Source organism: Macrobrachium nipponense, chromosome 33 (assembly GCF_015104395.2).
Source record: "Macrobrachium nipponense isolate FS-2020 chromosome 33, ASM1510439v2, whole genome shotgun sequence".
NCBI classification, from domain to species: domain Eukaryota; kingdom Metazoa; phylum Arthropoda; class Malacostraca; order Decapoda; family Palaemonidae; genus Macrobrachium; species Macrobrachium nipponense.
The window spans coordinates 5,406,693-5,422,242 of NC_087219.1; the positions used below are offsets into that span (position 1 = coordinate 5,406,693).

The 15,550-nt window shown below is 44.5% G+C and overlaps 1 protein-coding gene across 6 annotated transcripts in view; it reads left to right on the top strand.

Moving 5' to 3' along the window:
• LOC135202933 (uncharacterized) overlaps positions 1–15,550 on the top strand; it is a 485,514-nt gene that overhangs the window by 52,579 nt on the left and 417,385 nt on the right. The window contains exon 1 of one of the 6 annotated variants that reach the window (XM_064232406.1): positions 10,363–10,470. The exons of the other annotated variants lie outside the window; for them this stretch is intronic. The gene's annotated coding sequence lies outside the window, so the exon portion shown is untranslated. Of the gene's footprint in view, positions 1–10,362; positions 10,471–15,550 lie in introns of those variants that run through there. 6 annotated transcript variants of the gene reach the window in all.

A 15,550-nucleotide genomic window follows, 5' to 3' on the forward strand; every position in this document is an offset into this window, starting at 1 on the left:
GACGTTCGATGAGATGACGATCAACGAAGGCTACAGTTCTCGGCAAGTCTTCAACTGTGATGAGACTGGCCTGTTTTGGGAAAAAAATGCCTCGGACGTACATCACAAGAAGAGAAGAAGCTACCCGGGCATAAGCCTATGAAAGACAGGCTTACGCTCGCACTTAGTTCCAACGCCAGTGGGGATTGCAAGGTGAAGCCCCTACTTGTGTATCATTCGGAGACTCCTCGAGCCTTCAAGGCCCACAAAGTGCTAAAGGAGAAGCTTCCAGTGATGTGGATGGCTAATGCGAAAGCCTGGGTAACGAGACTTTTGTTCACAGAGTGGGTAAATCTGTGTTTCGGCCTGGCAGTGAAGAAATTCTTGGAAGAGAAGTGCCTCCCTCTGAAATGTCTGCTGGTGTTGGACAATGCCCCTGCTCACCCTCCTGGGCTCGAGGAAGATATCCTAGCGGAGTATTCTTTTATCAAGGTTCTTTATCTTCCACCCCTCTCCTCCAGCCCATGGACCAGCAAGTGATATCGAACTTCAAGAAGCTGTATACAAAACATCTTTTTAAGAGATGTTTTGACATCACCGATACCACAAACCTAACCTTGCGTGACTTTTGGAAGTAGCGTTTCGATGTTGTCATATGCATCCGACTCATTGATCAAGCTTGGCAGGAGGTTTCGAGGCGAACCTTGAATTCTTCGTAGAGGAAACTCTGGCCTGATGCCATATCCCTCTGAGACTTCGAGGGATTCGAAGTGGGCGAAGCTGAAGCAGATTCAGAAACAGTTGACGATCCTGAAACTGCTTCGCAACCAGATCTTGACGAGATCGTTGCACTCGGCAAGTCCATGGGGCTGGTCGTCGACGAGGACGACATCAATGACCTTCTCGAGGAGCACCAAGAGGAGCTTATGACGGATGACCTGAAAGAGTTGGAGGCCCTGCAACATAATGTCGTTCAAGAAGAGCTTTCTAGCAGCGGCAAGGAGGAGGACGGCGACCCTATGACAATGGCAGAAATTAAGGATGCTCTAGCTGTTTTTCATAAGGTGCAATCATTTGTTGGAAAGGACACCCCGAAAAGGCTTACACAAGTCGTATGCTTGCGCAGTTCGATGACGTTTGCCTGAGTCGTTTCAGGAACATTGTGAAAAGCAGGCAGAAGCAATCTTCCTAGAATAGTTAATTTTTAAAGAGGCCTTTAGTAGGAGTAAGCAAACAGGAAGATCCAAGTGATACAAAAAAACAAAGTTGAAAGTGGTGAAGAAAATGATATTGTTATGATACAATAAAGTTTGTTCATACTTACCTGGCAGATATATATATAGCTGTATTTTCTGAAGTCCGACAGAATTTAAAAAACTTCCGACACAGCAGTGTCGGCCAGGTGGTTAGTACCCATTCCCGCCGCTGGGAGGCGGGTATCAGGAACCATTCCCTTTTCTGTTCATCAAATTTTCATTTCATTTCTGTCCCCTGAGGGGAGGTGGGTGGGTACTTGATTATATATATCTGCCAGGTAAGTATGAACAAACTTTATTGTATCATAACAATATCATTTTGTTCACGAAACTTACCTGTCAGATATATATATAGCTGAATCCCACCGTTGGAGGTGGGAAGGGACAGAATAGAAGGATTTTGGGAAACAAATGCATGCAGATGATTTACATCTTGGTTCCACCTGTTAGCATAGCCGACTTCGTGATTACTGTCACCCAAGTCTGCTTCTGCTTTACTAGAGTTGCCAGCGAGGTAGAGACCTATAAAGCTGGTGCACTCCAGATGATCTGTCAACGGGGGCATGACCACAATGTGACTAGACCATATTGACCATACCATGAGGGCTAAGAAGTAAAATAAATATATATATATCACCACCTGACCAACCTAGCCAAAGTTAAGGTGTGTTAACTAAGGCTTAAGAGTTAAGAAGTCGCCGTTGTCGGCGACTCAACAACTAAATTAAGAGCTCTTCCTAACCATTTTCTACAGGAATAGGATGAGTGGTACTTCTTGCCCCAAGATTGTGTCTGCAGACACGTATGGCCCTAGCGAGCAGCAGATCTCATATGCCATCTTCACATCTCGCAGGGAGTGTGAAGTGAACACAGAGTTGCTTCGCTAAAACATGGTACTCAGGATGTTGCTGAGTGCCATGCTCTGTTTGAAATGCTTCCGAGGCCGCGCCCTCACCTCGTGAGCATTCAGATAAAAAAGATTTCAAATCTTTGTGCAAACACAATGAAAGGAGATTTTGAAAGAACTCCCTTAACACTAAAGCCAGGGTGTTCTTCGATATGGGCAAGTCTGGTCTTTTTCGGAACACTGCAGATTGCCCGAATGACTTCGACTTTCTTGAGTTTTATGTCGATAAAACTTGAGAGACCTGACAGGGTACAGGACTCTCTCTGGCTCCTGCCCACTAACTTGTGCCATCCTTGCTTCCAAGCTCCTGGCCCAAGGACAAAACGGGTTTCCATTCTTAGGCCACAACGAAAGGCTTAGAGAGCACACCGCCTTGTGTTCTCTAAAGCCAAAACTTGTGACGATGGCTTAAAAATCTCACTAACCCTCTTTGTCGTATCTAGGGTGGTTAGAAGAAGGCCTTCCTGATCACATGCAAGAAGTTAACAGGTAGGAGAGGTTCGAATGCTTTGACATCAAGAACTTCAGACTATGTCTAAGTTCCATATTGAAAGCTTCGATCTGGACATGCACAGTCAGTCCGTCTGTACTAAAGTCAGGTGACCGACCAGTGACAAGGTCCAGTCCAGACGAATCAAGGACAGCAAGGCTGTACCCTGAAGCCCATAAGGCACTATTCTTTGCTGAAGGATGAGTGTCTGGACTGCCTGGGCGATTCAATCTAAGCAAACCTTGGGGGGTGTATCAACGCAACCCAACGTCGTCAGCGAATCAACTCCTGACTCGAGCTTCTGGTGCCAGGAGAAAGGAGCAAGGAGCAAAAAGGCGATTCAGTCCCGAAGGAAGAATGCTTGACAGTCCAACCTGGTCTCATGTTACACGATCATCGGGGGTGTATAAACGCAACCGACTTCGTCAACAAGAAACTCAGGGCTACTATATGTCGCCTGATCTCGCAACGATTAGTTTCCTGACTCCGAGAAAACAGGTGAGACAAAAAGTATGATGGTAGCGAGTTTCGAGATTCAACAGACTCGGAAATCGTGAAGGGTGCTTTGTTGTTTGACAGACGCAAATCTCTGAGCCCAAAAGATTCAACAACAATATTTGCGTATTCTTTAATAGTTGTGACTGCCAGCTTATCCCATTCTTCAGACGGAAATGGAAGACGGTAATCTTATTCCTGTCAACATCTCGATAGTCTGAACGTTGTCAGACTCAGAGCGGAGAGGTTATAGGTACCTTTCGAGTTAGAGTAGACCGACTCTCTCGGAAAAGGTCCTTGGAAAGTGAACTAGGAAGGATGTGACCTCTGTGAATCCAGGATCCTGAAGGCCAACATGGGGCGATCAGCGTCATTGTCGCTTCCTGTGACGTCATAAATCCTCATTACATTTCCTAAGCGATTGAAAAAGGGGAAAAGAGACTAAACATCCATCCCCGTTTAATATCATAGGATGGCGTTTAATGGTACCGATCCCGGATCGAGAAAAAGGGAGCAGAGAAGAAGAAGCCTCTTCGTCCTCAACATATCGAAGAGAAGAATGAAAGGGCGTCCCTAAAGTCTCCACAACTCTCAACTTACTTCTAAAGAAAGATTCCACTCGGAAGTCAAAAGTTGCTGCCGTCGATCGAGACGATTCGTACATGACTTTTGCAATCCTGTAACGAACCTCTAGAGGATCGTTACATTCTACGCCTGTTGTTATAATAGGCTCTTTCTCGTAAACTCGAGCAGGACCGAGAGAAAGATACTTCTTAAGATATGAGAGAGCTGTGGAATATCAGAGTTGATGTGGACCACTGGTTCCAAAAACTCGTTTCGAGGACTGGAGGACGACCGAATTGCATTTACTTCTTTCAGATTAAGATCCAGGACATCTGAAACACTATCCAGATGTCCGGCACCTTCTTTCTATCATGACGCACTGAGAGATGTTCAGAATAATTCCTAGATCTTGAATAATATTTCAAGTTTCCCGTAGGAAAAAACTGTGGTCTGAATTGCAGTCTATTCGGGGAAAAAAACAAACTTCTTCAGGAAGGAAATGGTCCCAGCAAGCTCATCCATTCCCTCCCGAGTATGCTTACTTCCCTATAAGGCTGCGCTTTGCCTAAGCAGGAGAGCATATAAAAGTGCAATGTTGCGGTAGACTCGTAGTTCTATACCGTGCGGTAACGAGCACCGAAAGGATTAAGAGCTAAACTCTGTTGAACCATAGTAAGGCAAAACGAATGGCAAACGTTTATTCATTCCACGTAAGAAATCCCCTCAATCTTAGGCTAAAGTCCGTGATTGTAGGACAGAGATACAGTTAGTCAGTCAATCCCGCAGGAGAGACGTAACCGCCAGCACAGAGATACGGTTAGTCAGTCAATCCCGCAGGAGAGAGGGACGTAACCTACAGCGTATGACAGCGCACGATCTGTTACTGGCTCGGTTGGAACTTGGACAGTCAGACACAGCAGCAGCCAGCAGCTTACGAACGTCGTCTCTTAAACCTTGTCTGGGTTGCCAGCTACCCTATTCTACGAAGAAATAGGTCCGTTATTTTTGAGCAAAAAGAGACTCTCAAGCTGGTATATTTAGCGAAACAGAAAACGCTAAATATATAGATGCGTTTGTGTCGTCAGAACACTACCATACAACGGTAAAAGATAAATCGGAAACTCCTGAAAGGCTGCAGGGAGTAACGATTAAATGTCTTTAAAATAATAGACAATAGACCTCTCGGTTGCCATCCGAAGAGGTAACTACAGCAAGCGTGTATGACTTGAACCAACCAGTAGTAAAATAACGCAAGGCAAAATATTTTTATTATATCACAATAAAGTTTGTTCATACTTACCTGGCAGACATATATATAGCTGAATTCGGAAATACAGCTACATACATATCTGACGAGGCAAGTTTCATGAACAAAACTTAGAGAATCGAAGCAGACAGCTCAAGCTTCTTATGTTATTGGACATAAGCGTTCATTGACGTCGTCTACAAGTCTATTTCTTGTACGGGTCTGCGAATGACGAATGAGAGCTCTTCCGAATCTTGTCAATAAGAGCTTATTCGCTTACGCAATATCAAGTTAAAGAGATGTTGTCAATGAGAACCAACCCATTTACGGGACAAAGAGATATTTTGTCAATGAGGGGATACCCACTTACTTGACAAAACGATAGTATATTGTCAATGGGGGAAAGTCACTGAATTGACAAAACGTAATCCAGGAAGTCGAGCATTTTATTTTTTCCGATTCCCGTCTCAAACGAGAAAGGGGCAAGAATCCTGTTAAGAGACAGGCTTACGGCAGGTAGAACGACGATGTTCAATTCGGCAGCGTAGTCCCGACTAGAAACTAACAAAATCTATCATCTGAAAAACCCTTTCAGATGGGCTAAAAAGCTTGCAAAATTATCCTGGGAAGAGGAAGAAACTCTCCAACCAGCTTCCTCTCCCGTATCACAACTAATGCCGCTAAAGCTTAAAATTTATTGGCAGTGTGGCAAAGGAAGTCCTGTCTTGCGCTTTCCTGAAGAGCGTCCTTTTGATGAATGCCTTTGCAAGAATCCTACTGAACGTCGCCGAGACGTCGAGCCTTTACATAACCCGTAACTGCCTTATCGCAAAGTCTTGACTGCGGTAGAGAAAACGAGATCTTCCCTTGAGCTTTCCTTAACTCCATCCACCTTTGCGAAAAGCAATATAATATTGACAGAGACCTCTTGAATTCACGAAACCCGAGGTCTTGCTGGGTTTCGAAGATGAAGTTGTCTGTTCACTTTAAGCTTCACATTCTTGAGGCTCAAATCTTAAACAAGAGCTTGAAGTTGAAGAGTTCAACAGAAACGTTCAGCCAGGAGACAAACCTGGTGTGCGCTGGCGCGCGCTCGGCGTCCACTGGCGAGGACGCTCGGCGTCCACTGGCGCACGCCTGGCGTCCATCCGAGCGTCCCGTTCAAGCCGAGCGTCAAAAGAAGCGTGCAGAAAAGCGTCACGCTCCTGACAGGCGTCAAAACAAGCGAGAGAAACTGCCTTCTTTTTCATATTTCTCGGTGGAAAGACGTACACGTGATCAGGCGACGTTCGCCTTCTTACTTCTCACTGAAACGCATAACGAGAGAGTGAGGGGACGTGAAGCGTCCTCTTCTATAAAGCTTCTATTTAGAGGGCGCGAGTCCTTCGAGATTCTTGCACGTGCACGATCTTCCGCAGCCTGGGAAACGTCAACAGGTCCTACCGAAGGGACGCCAGATCGATGTGGGTTCCCCCGTAACCCTCCTTCGGCTTTCGACATGCCCTCTCCCTGGTCCTGGGAGTCCGACAGAGGTCCAGGCCTAGAGGCGTTATGGGGCGGATCTGACGTTCCCTCCTGACGAGAGAGAGGACGTGAAGTGTCCTCTTCTCTAAAGCTTCTTAGAGGGCGCGAGTCCTTCCGAGAGCTCCAACCCTTGCGCGGGGAGGACGCCTCGGAGGACGAGAAGCAATCCTTCAGGATTCGTGCACGTGCACGAACTTTGGCAGTCTGGGGATTTTCATCAGAAACTGCCGAAGGCATGCCAGATCGGTGGGGGTTCCTCGTAACCCTCCTTCGGCTTTTGACATGCCCTCTCCCTGTGGTCCTGGGAGTCCGACAGAGGTCTAGACCTAGAGGCGTTATAAGGCCGATCTGACGCACCCTCCACTACACAAGGGGCACTGTCACTGCACTTAGCCACTTCACTATTGCTCTCTAAAGCAAGCACTTTCGATTCTTAAGTTACGAATCGAAAGAGTATAAGAGAAAAGGGCAATAACCTCTACAGACACTGTTTTAGGGCCCGAAGGCAACATTACAGGGTTAGGAGTAACAATAACAGAAGTAGCACTCTTCACAACAATGAAGGAGAGCGATCACCTCTCGCAGACATATTCATAACCCGTAGCCATACTATAGGGTTAGGCAAAATAAAGTCTACAGGAAGGTTAGCAGGTTCACTACCCTGACTTTTGTTTACTGATTAATTGCGTACGTACGAATCATACTTTTTCCTTACGGAATTAGACATAGTCTCACACTCCTTACATGACAAATCTCAACAAAGAAGCAAGACCCAAACCCCTCGTGCATACCAAGTGCGGATCTACCGAAGCTTTCGGTAGCCACACCCTATCTTTGCAGACAACCCCCTCTGAAACTAGCCTAACTAGATTCAGATATCTTATGCAAAAATGAATCAAATTCAAATCAATTTAAGATAGCGTATGCCTAGCCACAAATCCAAGTAAATAAATCAAAAGACAATTAGGATACTTAGCGGCAATGAAGTTTCCAAAATCCTAAGACGGAGGTACTGAAAACAGGTGTTTTCAACACCAGCGACAGAAAAATTATGAATAGAAAATGGGAATGGTTCCTGATACCCGCCTCCCAGCGGCGGGAATGGGTACTAACCACCTGGCCGACCACTGCGTGTGTCGGAAGTTTTTAAAATTCTGTCGGACTTCAGAAAATACAGCTATATATATATCTGACAGGTAAGTTTCGTGAACAAATTGAAATTTTGTAAAAAAACGTAAAGTATGAAAAAGTAAAAAAAAAAATGTAAAAAAAAAACTAAAAAATTTAATTTAAAGTTTTTAGTAAAGTTAAGTGTTAAAGTTTTCTGCCATTTGTTAATGTGTTTCGTAAAGTTTAGTGTTAATGTTTCCTGTCATTTTTTAATGTGTTTCGTACAATTAATGTTCATGTTTTCTGCCATTTGTCGTCGTCCTCTGTCGCCACTTTCGGAGATCGCCTCACTCGAAAGGTAAGGTTCCTCCACATTTTACCACATATGTACGTACAGTATTTCTTGTACCCTGTACATTAATCATCTTTATTTACAGGTAATCACAGTTATGTTAGGTATTGAATGGTCTAAAAGGTTCTATTTCATTGTTAATTGGTCAATTTAGCTTTATTATAAAATTTACTGTAGTGTTTTTGTAGGGCTTGGAACGAATTAGGCAATTTACATGTAAAATGTGGTTCAAGATACGAAAAAATCAGGGTACAAAGGCTGCTTTGGAACTGATTAATTTCGTATCCTGAGGTACTACTGTATTGTATTCTAACCTATATGTTAACCTTCCTTCAAGTTTATCTTTATTGAAGGGGGGTTCGCCCCCCGGTCATGTAACACGTTAGGTTAGGGTAGGTTGGTTATCTGTTACAAAGTGATTATTCGCAGAGCCCAGCTCGGCGAATAAGCGTTTGGTAATTATCGGCCAAGCTTGGCTTGCTCCGCTTATTTGCCGAGCTAGCACTGCACGCGCATACCACGGAACTGCTTAGGCGGGCTATACAAATGTGCGCTTGTTAATAATCCGACGTCATTCAGCCCTCAGACATCACCAAGATTACTTTGTTCACTGGGAGACTATCGCTCATACTATCTGCGATGGCTTTTTTCTTGGTGGCAAAAGTTTTGCCAAATGGACGGATTTTACTGAAATTCTGGATCAGTATTCTCAGGCTACTAAGACTGTGCAAACCAGAGATTATAAAGAGGACCTCAGTACCCAGATCATTTAATGTACGCCTATATTAGGCTTAGATGCAAACACTATGGTGTCAACAAGGTTGACGTAAGTGGCCACAGACCAAATCAAAGGTATGGAAAACTGTTTTTATATTTTAAAAAATAGAAAAGTAAAAAGTAATGGGTAAAGACAAAAGAAAAAAAAGTGTGAGTTTGTTGCTCGCTAGTACTTCGCCATTGATCAGTGACAGTATGTCTGCAGTATGTTGCTGTCATAAATTCAAATGCGTACACTTAGGACTATAATAATAATTGTCCTTCCACTTTTTGTTAGGACATAATATATATTTTGTGAAATAAATGTATTATAAAATAGGCTAATAGCTATTCCCAGAGCCGAGCTCGGCAAATTAATGCCTAGCTTTTATTTACCGAGCCCGGCTCTGGGAATAAGGCTTACCTATATGTTAGGCTACCATCAAGTTTGTGCTTCTTTAAGGGGGGGGGGGGGGCGGAGCTCCCCTGGTCAGGCAACATGTTCTACTAGGTTAGGTTAGGTTGGTTATATCTTAGGCTACCTTCAAGTGTGTCTTCCTTTGAGGGGGGGGGGTGCGGTAATATGTTCTACTAGGTTAGGTTTGTATGTTAAACTATATGTTGGGCTTTCTTTAAGGGGGAGTACTTGCTAACATCAAACCCCCACCCTCCTAACCAATAGGAGATGTGCATTTTTACTACCCCACCCCATCCTTCCTACCCTGTTTAGCACGGTCCACTCTTCCATGATTTCATCTCCCATACCATACACTAGCGCCACTGCTGAACAGGACGTCATGGCTGCCTGTAATCCTGGAATCTCTCACTCCTCCAAGCCTCTTACTAAGGACACGCTACCAACCACCTGTAACATTGTTACATCAGTTATAAGGATTTCTATGCATATTACTCGGGCATTATGACCGCTTAATCCAACTGTGTCAAGATCACAGACTTTTAAGAAAGCAAGTCTTTTGCCCCCATTGTGGTAGCGAGTGCAGACTCTATTTGCCAAAGAAGGGTTTCAGGTAACTTAACTTGCCCCTTATTTGTTGGTTTTTACACTTTACCATATGTTTCGACCCTAAACTAGGTTAAACATTTGATATTCATCTATACCATTTATGCCCCTGCTCCATATTTTCATGTTTTGAAGGTAGTAACAGGTATTTTTCTTTCTCCATAGTCTCTCAGATGCAACAATTCATATAGGTACCCCTTATAGTAAGAAGGCCAAGAAGCGGTGTTCTTTCTACTTTTCAGGCCATAGTTAATTGGTGCATCCAGCAGAAGAAGCAAACTGGTGGCCCCGGTACAACTGTTGCAATCGATGAGGCAAAATTTGGTCGGCATAAGTACAACGTAGGTCGTGTCATCGAAGGACAGTGGGTGTTCGGTGGTATCTGTAGGCAGACCCGAGAGTTCTTCGTTGTTCCTGTTCTCGATAGGACAAGCGAGACTTTGCTTGCAGTTATCAAGGAATACATTATGCCATGGACCACTATTATTTCTGATTGCTGGAGGGCTTATGATTGCCTGGGAGACGAAGTATACGTCCATTTAACACTCAATCACTCCATCAACTTTGTGGACCCAGTAACCGGTGCTCATACCAATACTATCGAGAGGAAGTGGAGGGAACTCCAGGAGACGACACCTAGATACGGACATAGGCTGTACAACTTCGTCAGGTACTTGGTTGCATATTTTAAACTTCACTTTCAAGACCCAAGACGAGGCTCCACACCTTCATAAAAGCAGCTGCCGCCTTGTACCCTCCACCCCTTTAAGGTAAAGTTCCAAAATTATTCTTTATCATTATATTGAGATTGTTCTACCCAAGTGTTACATTTTTGTGGGAAGATGGTTGTTATCCGGAAAGTCTACATAACTATTCCGTGGAGAGCTACTAGTCACTTAGTCAACTCATACCTTCCCTTCTCACCCCCCCCCCCCCCCCCCCCCTCACCCCCCCCCCCCCCCCCCCCAGTGTGCCATCTTCCCCTTAGTGAACATATGGGTCCGTGGTGGCTGCGAACTTCAAACATGGAGGCTTTGTTTACATTTCTTCGATGCCCACCAACCGAACACTTCGACCGTTTCCAGACTGAGTTAGTTTATGGCAGTTGACATTTTCCTATATTATTTTACTTTCTGAACAAGATTTCAAAGGAATAGTATTTTTTTACCTTAGAACTCTATTACGGTGGTACATCGCATCCTGTGGTAGCGTCTTGTAGTCTTCAAAGATCAATTACAGTTCAGTTACAGTTGTCCGAATAAATATTCCTTTGAAATATTGTTCAACAAGTAAATTAACATAGGAAACTGTCGACTGCCATAGTCTACCACGATGCGGAATGCTTACATAGAAATACCTTGTATCTAACTTTGAAATACCTGTAACTTTTCGGGTTTAACTTGGTCGGAAAAAAGGGATAATAGACATGAATTATAATAAACATTTTGAAGTAACATACATAAAGCTAAACTAAATAATGAGTAAAGTAAACAATTAAGGAAATATAGCTTTGCACCTCATAAACAGTGTAGTGTGCCTGCAACTGAGTTTGTGGAGTTAGCGCTTAGGAACCAGGAACCGACTTCGCTATCAACAAACTCTCAACGTAGTTCAAGTGCAATTTGGAGGAAATTAAGACCAAAATGTGTATAATTACAATCAAATAAGCACTGTAGAGTTTCAGTTGTGATGGCAGTAAGGATAAAACCACCGATTGTAAGGTAAAAATGAAGGTAGATCTAAGCTGTTGTACCGCAGCGAACTAGACTATGCCAGATGACTTTTTCCTATACAGTTTTACCTCCTGAACAAGAATTTAAAGTAACATTTGTTTGGCCGGCTGTAATTAAGCTGTAATTTACCTTTGAACTCTATCCTATGGTAAGGGGGACCGATGGGAATGCGGGTTTCAGGCTGGGGTAAAACACTTGGTAGAATTATGCAGTTCAACTCTTATCCTACGGTAAGGGGGACCGATGGGAATGCGGGGTTTTGGGTGGGGTGAAACACTTGGGGGAAGGTTTTGCCATGTTATTGTGTTATTTCCTCTTATTTATGACATTTGAAACCCGAAATACAAGCTGAAATAAAGCGATAAATAAACCGATAATGGAGCCGTTACATACCTCAAATCCACTGATTACTACTGCTATTACAACGCCGAATCCTACTAAGCATGCGCCAATCCTAGGGCGCATGCACCGTAATATAAGGGAGCTTTTGTTTCGCACACAAACTTCCTAAGGAGATAAATGATGGGGGTTTTGGTGGGGGTTACGTGTATTGTTACATATATTCCTTTTCCTCATTTGTTTTGTAATTGTGTAATATTATTTCAAGCTTTTATTTCAGTTCTGTATATCATAGTATTGTATAATATGTGCACTGAATTGTTCTCACTTCATAAAGTTGCCCTATATATCTTACAATATTATGTTACAATTAAGGGCCATACCCCTGAAAGTCTCCTGAGGGGTGGGACTAGAGGGAGGTTTTAGGAAGTTTCGAGACCTTTCTGTCAATGACATGAAAATTGATGGTATTACATTTTTCCATTTTAAGACATTCCAAATTACACATGCATTTCATCTCCCTTCTTTTTTCTATATTCACCTTTACTTGCCTTTCTGATCCTTAACAATTTCTTGGATAACATTTTACTTATTATATTTACTTTCATATTATATCATTTTTCTCAAGACTGTCTTTATTTAAGGTCAGGTAACATGTTCTACTAGGTTAGGTTAGGTTAGGTTGGTTAGTATCCTAACCTATATGTTACACTTCTAAGACTGTCTTTGTGTAAGGGCGGGTACGGTGGGGCTCGGCCCCCCTCGGTCAGGTAACATGTTCTACTAGGTTGGGTTAGGTTATGTTGGTTAGGTTAGTACCCTACCCCACGTTACACTTCTAAGACTGTCTTTGTGTAAGGGGGTGTCCGGGGGGGCGAAGCCCCTGGTCCGGTAACGTGTTTTACTAGGTGAGGTTGGTTAGGTTAGTATCCTAACCCATATGTTACACTTCTAAGACTGTGTAAGGGGGGTACCGCCCCCCCCGGTCAGGTAACATGTTCTACTAGGTTAGGTTAGGATCCTAACCTATATATTACACTTCTAAGACTGTCTTTGTGTAAGGGGTGGTACAGGGGGTGGAGCCCTCCCGGTCAGGTAACATGTTCTACTAGGTTAGGTTGGTTAGGTTAGTATCCTAAACTATATGTTACTCTTCTAAGACTGCCTTTATGTAAGGGGGGTACGGGGGGGCTGAGCCCTCTGGTCAGGTAACATGTTCTACTAGGTTAGGTTGTTGGTTAGGTTAGTATCCTAACCTACATGTTACACTTCTAAGATTGCCTTCCCTAAGGGGGGTTACGGTAACATGTTCTACTAGGTAGGTTAGATTAGGTTAGGTTAGTATCCTGAAAATGCTTGCCAGGCCGTGTATTTCATTTCAGTAATCAACCGACCACGATGGCCGAATCATTCCCTGGCACCTCCCACTCCTCCAGGCCCATTACAACTTGACTCGACTCTACCCAGTACTTGTGTTAATAGTTTCCTTAGTTATAAGGACTTTTCAGTCCATTACTCAGGGCAGTATAAAAGGTTGGTAATGTACAGTCAAAATCACGGTCTTTACCCCTCGTGTCGACGAATGTAGGTTTGACTTACAAAGGAAGGTGTTTATGTAACATTTAAGGTAAAGTTCTTAATCTTTATGTATATTATTTAGTTACATCAATTGTTTTGGTGTTTCTAAGGTTTAGTGCTCTTGATGTTGGTGATATTTATTGGGAATTGTTATTTGTTCATGAAACTTACCTGTCAGATATATATATAGCTGTATTCTCTGAAGTCCGACAGAATTTCTAAAACTTACGACACACGTAGTGGGAGTTAGGGTGGTTAGTACCCATTCCCGCCGCTGGGAGGCGGGTATCAGGAACCATTCCCATTTTCTATCAGATTTCTTCTGTCGCCGGTGTCGTAAACATCTGTTTACACACCTCCGCCTCAGGATTTTGGAAAACTTTTCATTGCTTGAGTATCCTCTTGACTTTTTGGTTTTTTGATTGGATCGATAGCTTGGCATACGTGACTTGGACTGTTTTGAATTTGGCTTAGATTTTTTCCTTAAATATGTCTGGATGTAGTTCGGCTAGTGCCAGGGTGTGTTCGAAAGTGGAATGCAAGGTTAGGCTTCCTAAAGCCTTGGTTGATCCTCACACATTGTGTAAAGGGTGTAGGGGGCAAGAGTGTAAATATGATTTGCGCTGTAATGAGTGTGAAAGCTTGGATGATTTACAATGGAAGACGTATGAATCCTACGTAAATAAGTTAGAACGTGATAGGATTAGGAGGTCTTCCTCCAGGAGTAAGTCGGGTAGCAGACAGGGTCTTAATGTATCCCCTTCTAACCCTCCTTTAGATTTTGTGTCTCCTAACCCCGTAGTGTTGCCTTCGGTCCCTCAAGTGGTGTCTGCGGAGGGTAATGCCCTTTCGCTTATCCTGGATTCATTGAAGACGCTTGAATCTAAAGTGCTTGCCCTTGAAAACAGGCAAAATAAGTGCAGTGATAGTGCCCCTAGTGAAGTGGAGGGGGCGTCAGATCGGCCCTATAGCGCCTCTAGGCTGGGACCTCTGCCGGACTCCCAGGACTCAGGAGAGGGCATGTCGAAGGCCGAAGGAGGGTTACGGGGAACCCCCACTGATCTGACGTCCGTCGAGCAGTTCCTGTGGACGCTTCCCAGGCTGCTAAGGAGCGTGCTCGAGGCACGTATCCTGAAGGATTGTTTCTCGTCTTCCGACGCGTCCTCCCCGCGCAAGGGTGGGAATCTCGTTCGGATTCGCGACCTTTGAAGAGGACTCTTCAAGAGCTTGACGCTTCACGTCATGCTTTGTCTGAGTGGCATTCTTCTCCGGAAAGCGTAGCTTTTCCGCCCCAGAAGAAGTCTAGGACGTCATCCGACGATGACGCCCGCGAGCGCCCCAGTCGCTCTAGAGCCAAGGCTGTTCCTGGGGAAGGAAGGAATAAGGCGTCCCCTCGCCCCTCTCCTTCTCACAAGCGCAGCTCGTCTCCTGCGTAAGGAGACATCTCAGACGGAGATCATCATTGCTATGCAACGGCAACTGGACGCTTTACTGAAGCAGAAGGAGACGGTTCCTCGTCGCAGGAAAGACGATAGACTTCCTATCAAGAGAACTAGGCAGTCTTCTCCAACGGCTCCTCTTTCGTCCCCGTCTTCTGATTTTTCGCCCTCTAGACTTCGTTTTGCTCCCCGGTTCGTCTAGAGGTGACGTTAGACGCCAGGTTAGAGAGAGATCTCTGCATGCTCCTCTCTCTTCCCGTAGAGAGGACGCTCGGCGTTCCGACTTCGACGCTTCTGCTGACGACGATTTTGTAGCTGTCGGACGGACTTCTATGCGTTCGGCCCCTCTTCGACATGACAGTGTTGACGCTCAACGATACGCTAGTCGGGCAGTTTGATCAATTTTCTTCGCAGGACGTTCGTAAGGACGCTTCGCGGGACGTTAGAAGAGTCTCTATGATGGACGCTCCTTTGGACGCTCGGTCGGACGCGGATTTGGACGCTCGAGAGAACGCTAGGTTGGACGCTCAGATGGACGCTCGTAGACGTTCTAGTAAGAGCTCTGTGGACGCGAATGTGGAAGTTCGCTGTCACTCGGATGTTGTTCCCGAGGCTTTGGCTGACGCTTCTCGTCTTATTTCTTCTTCACGTTCGCCTCTAAAGGTGATTCCTGATCCTGTGACTGTTAAGGATCCGTTATACCCTCTTCTTCTCTTCATCGGTTCTTATAGGAGACTTGGAGCTAAAGGACTTCTGCCTCT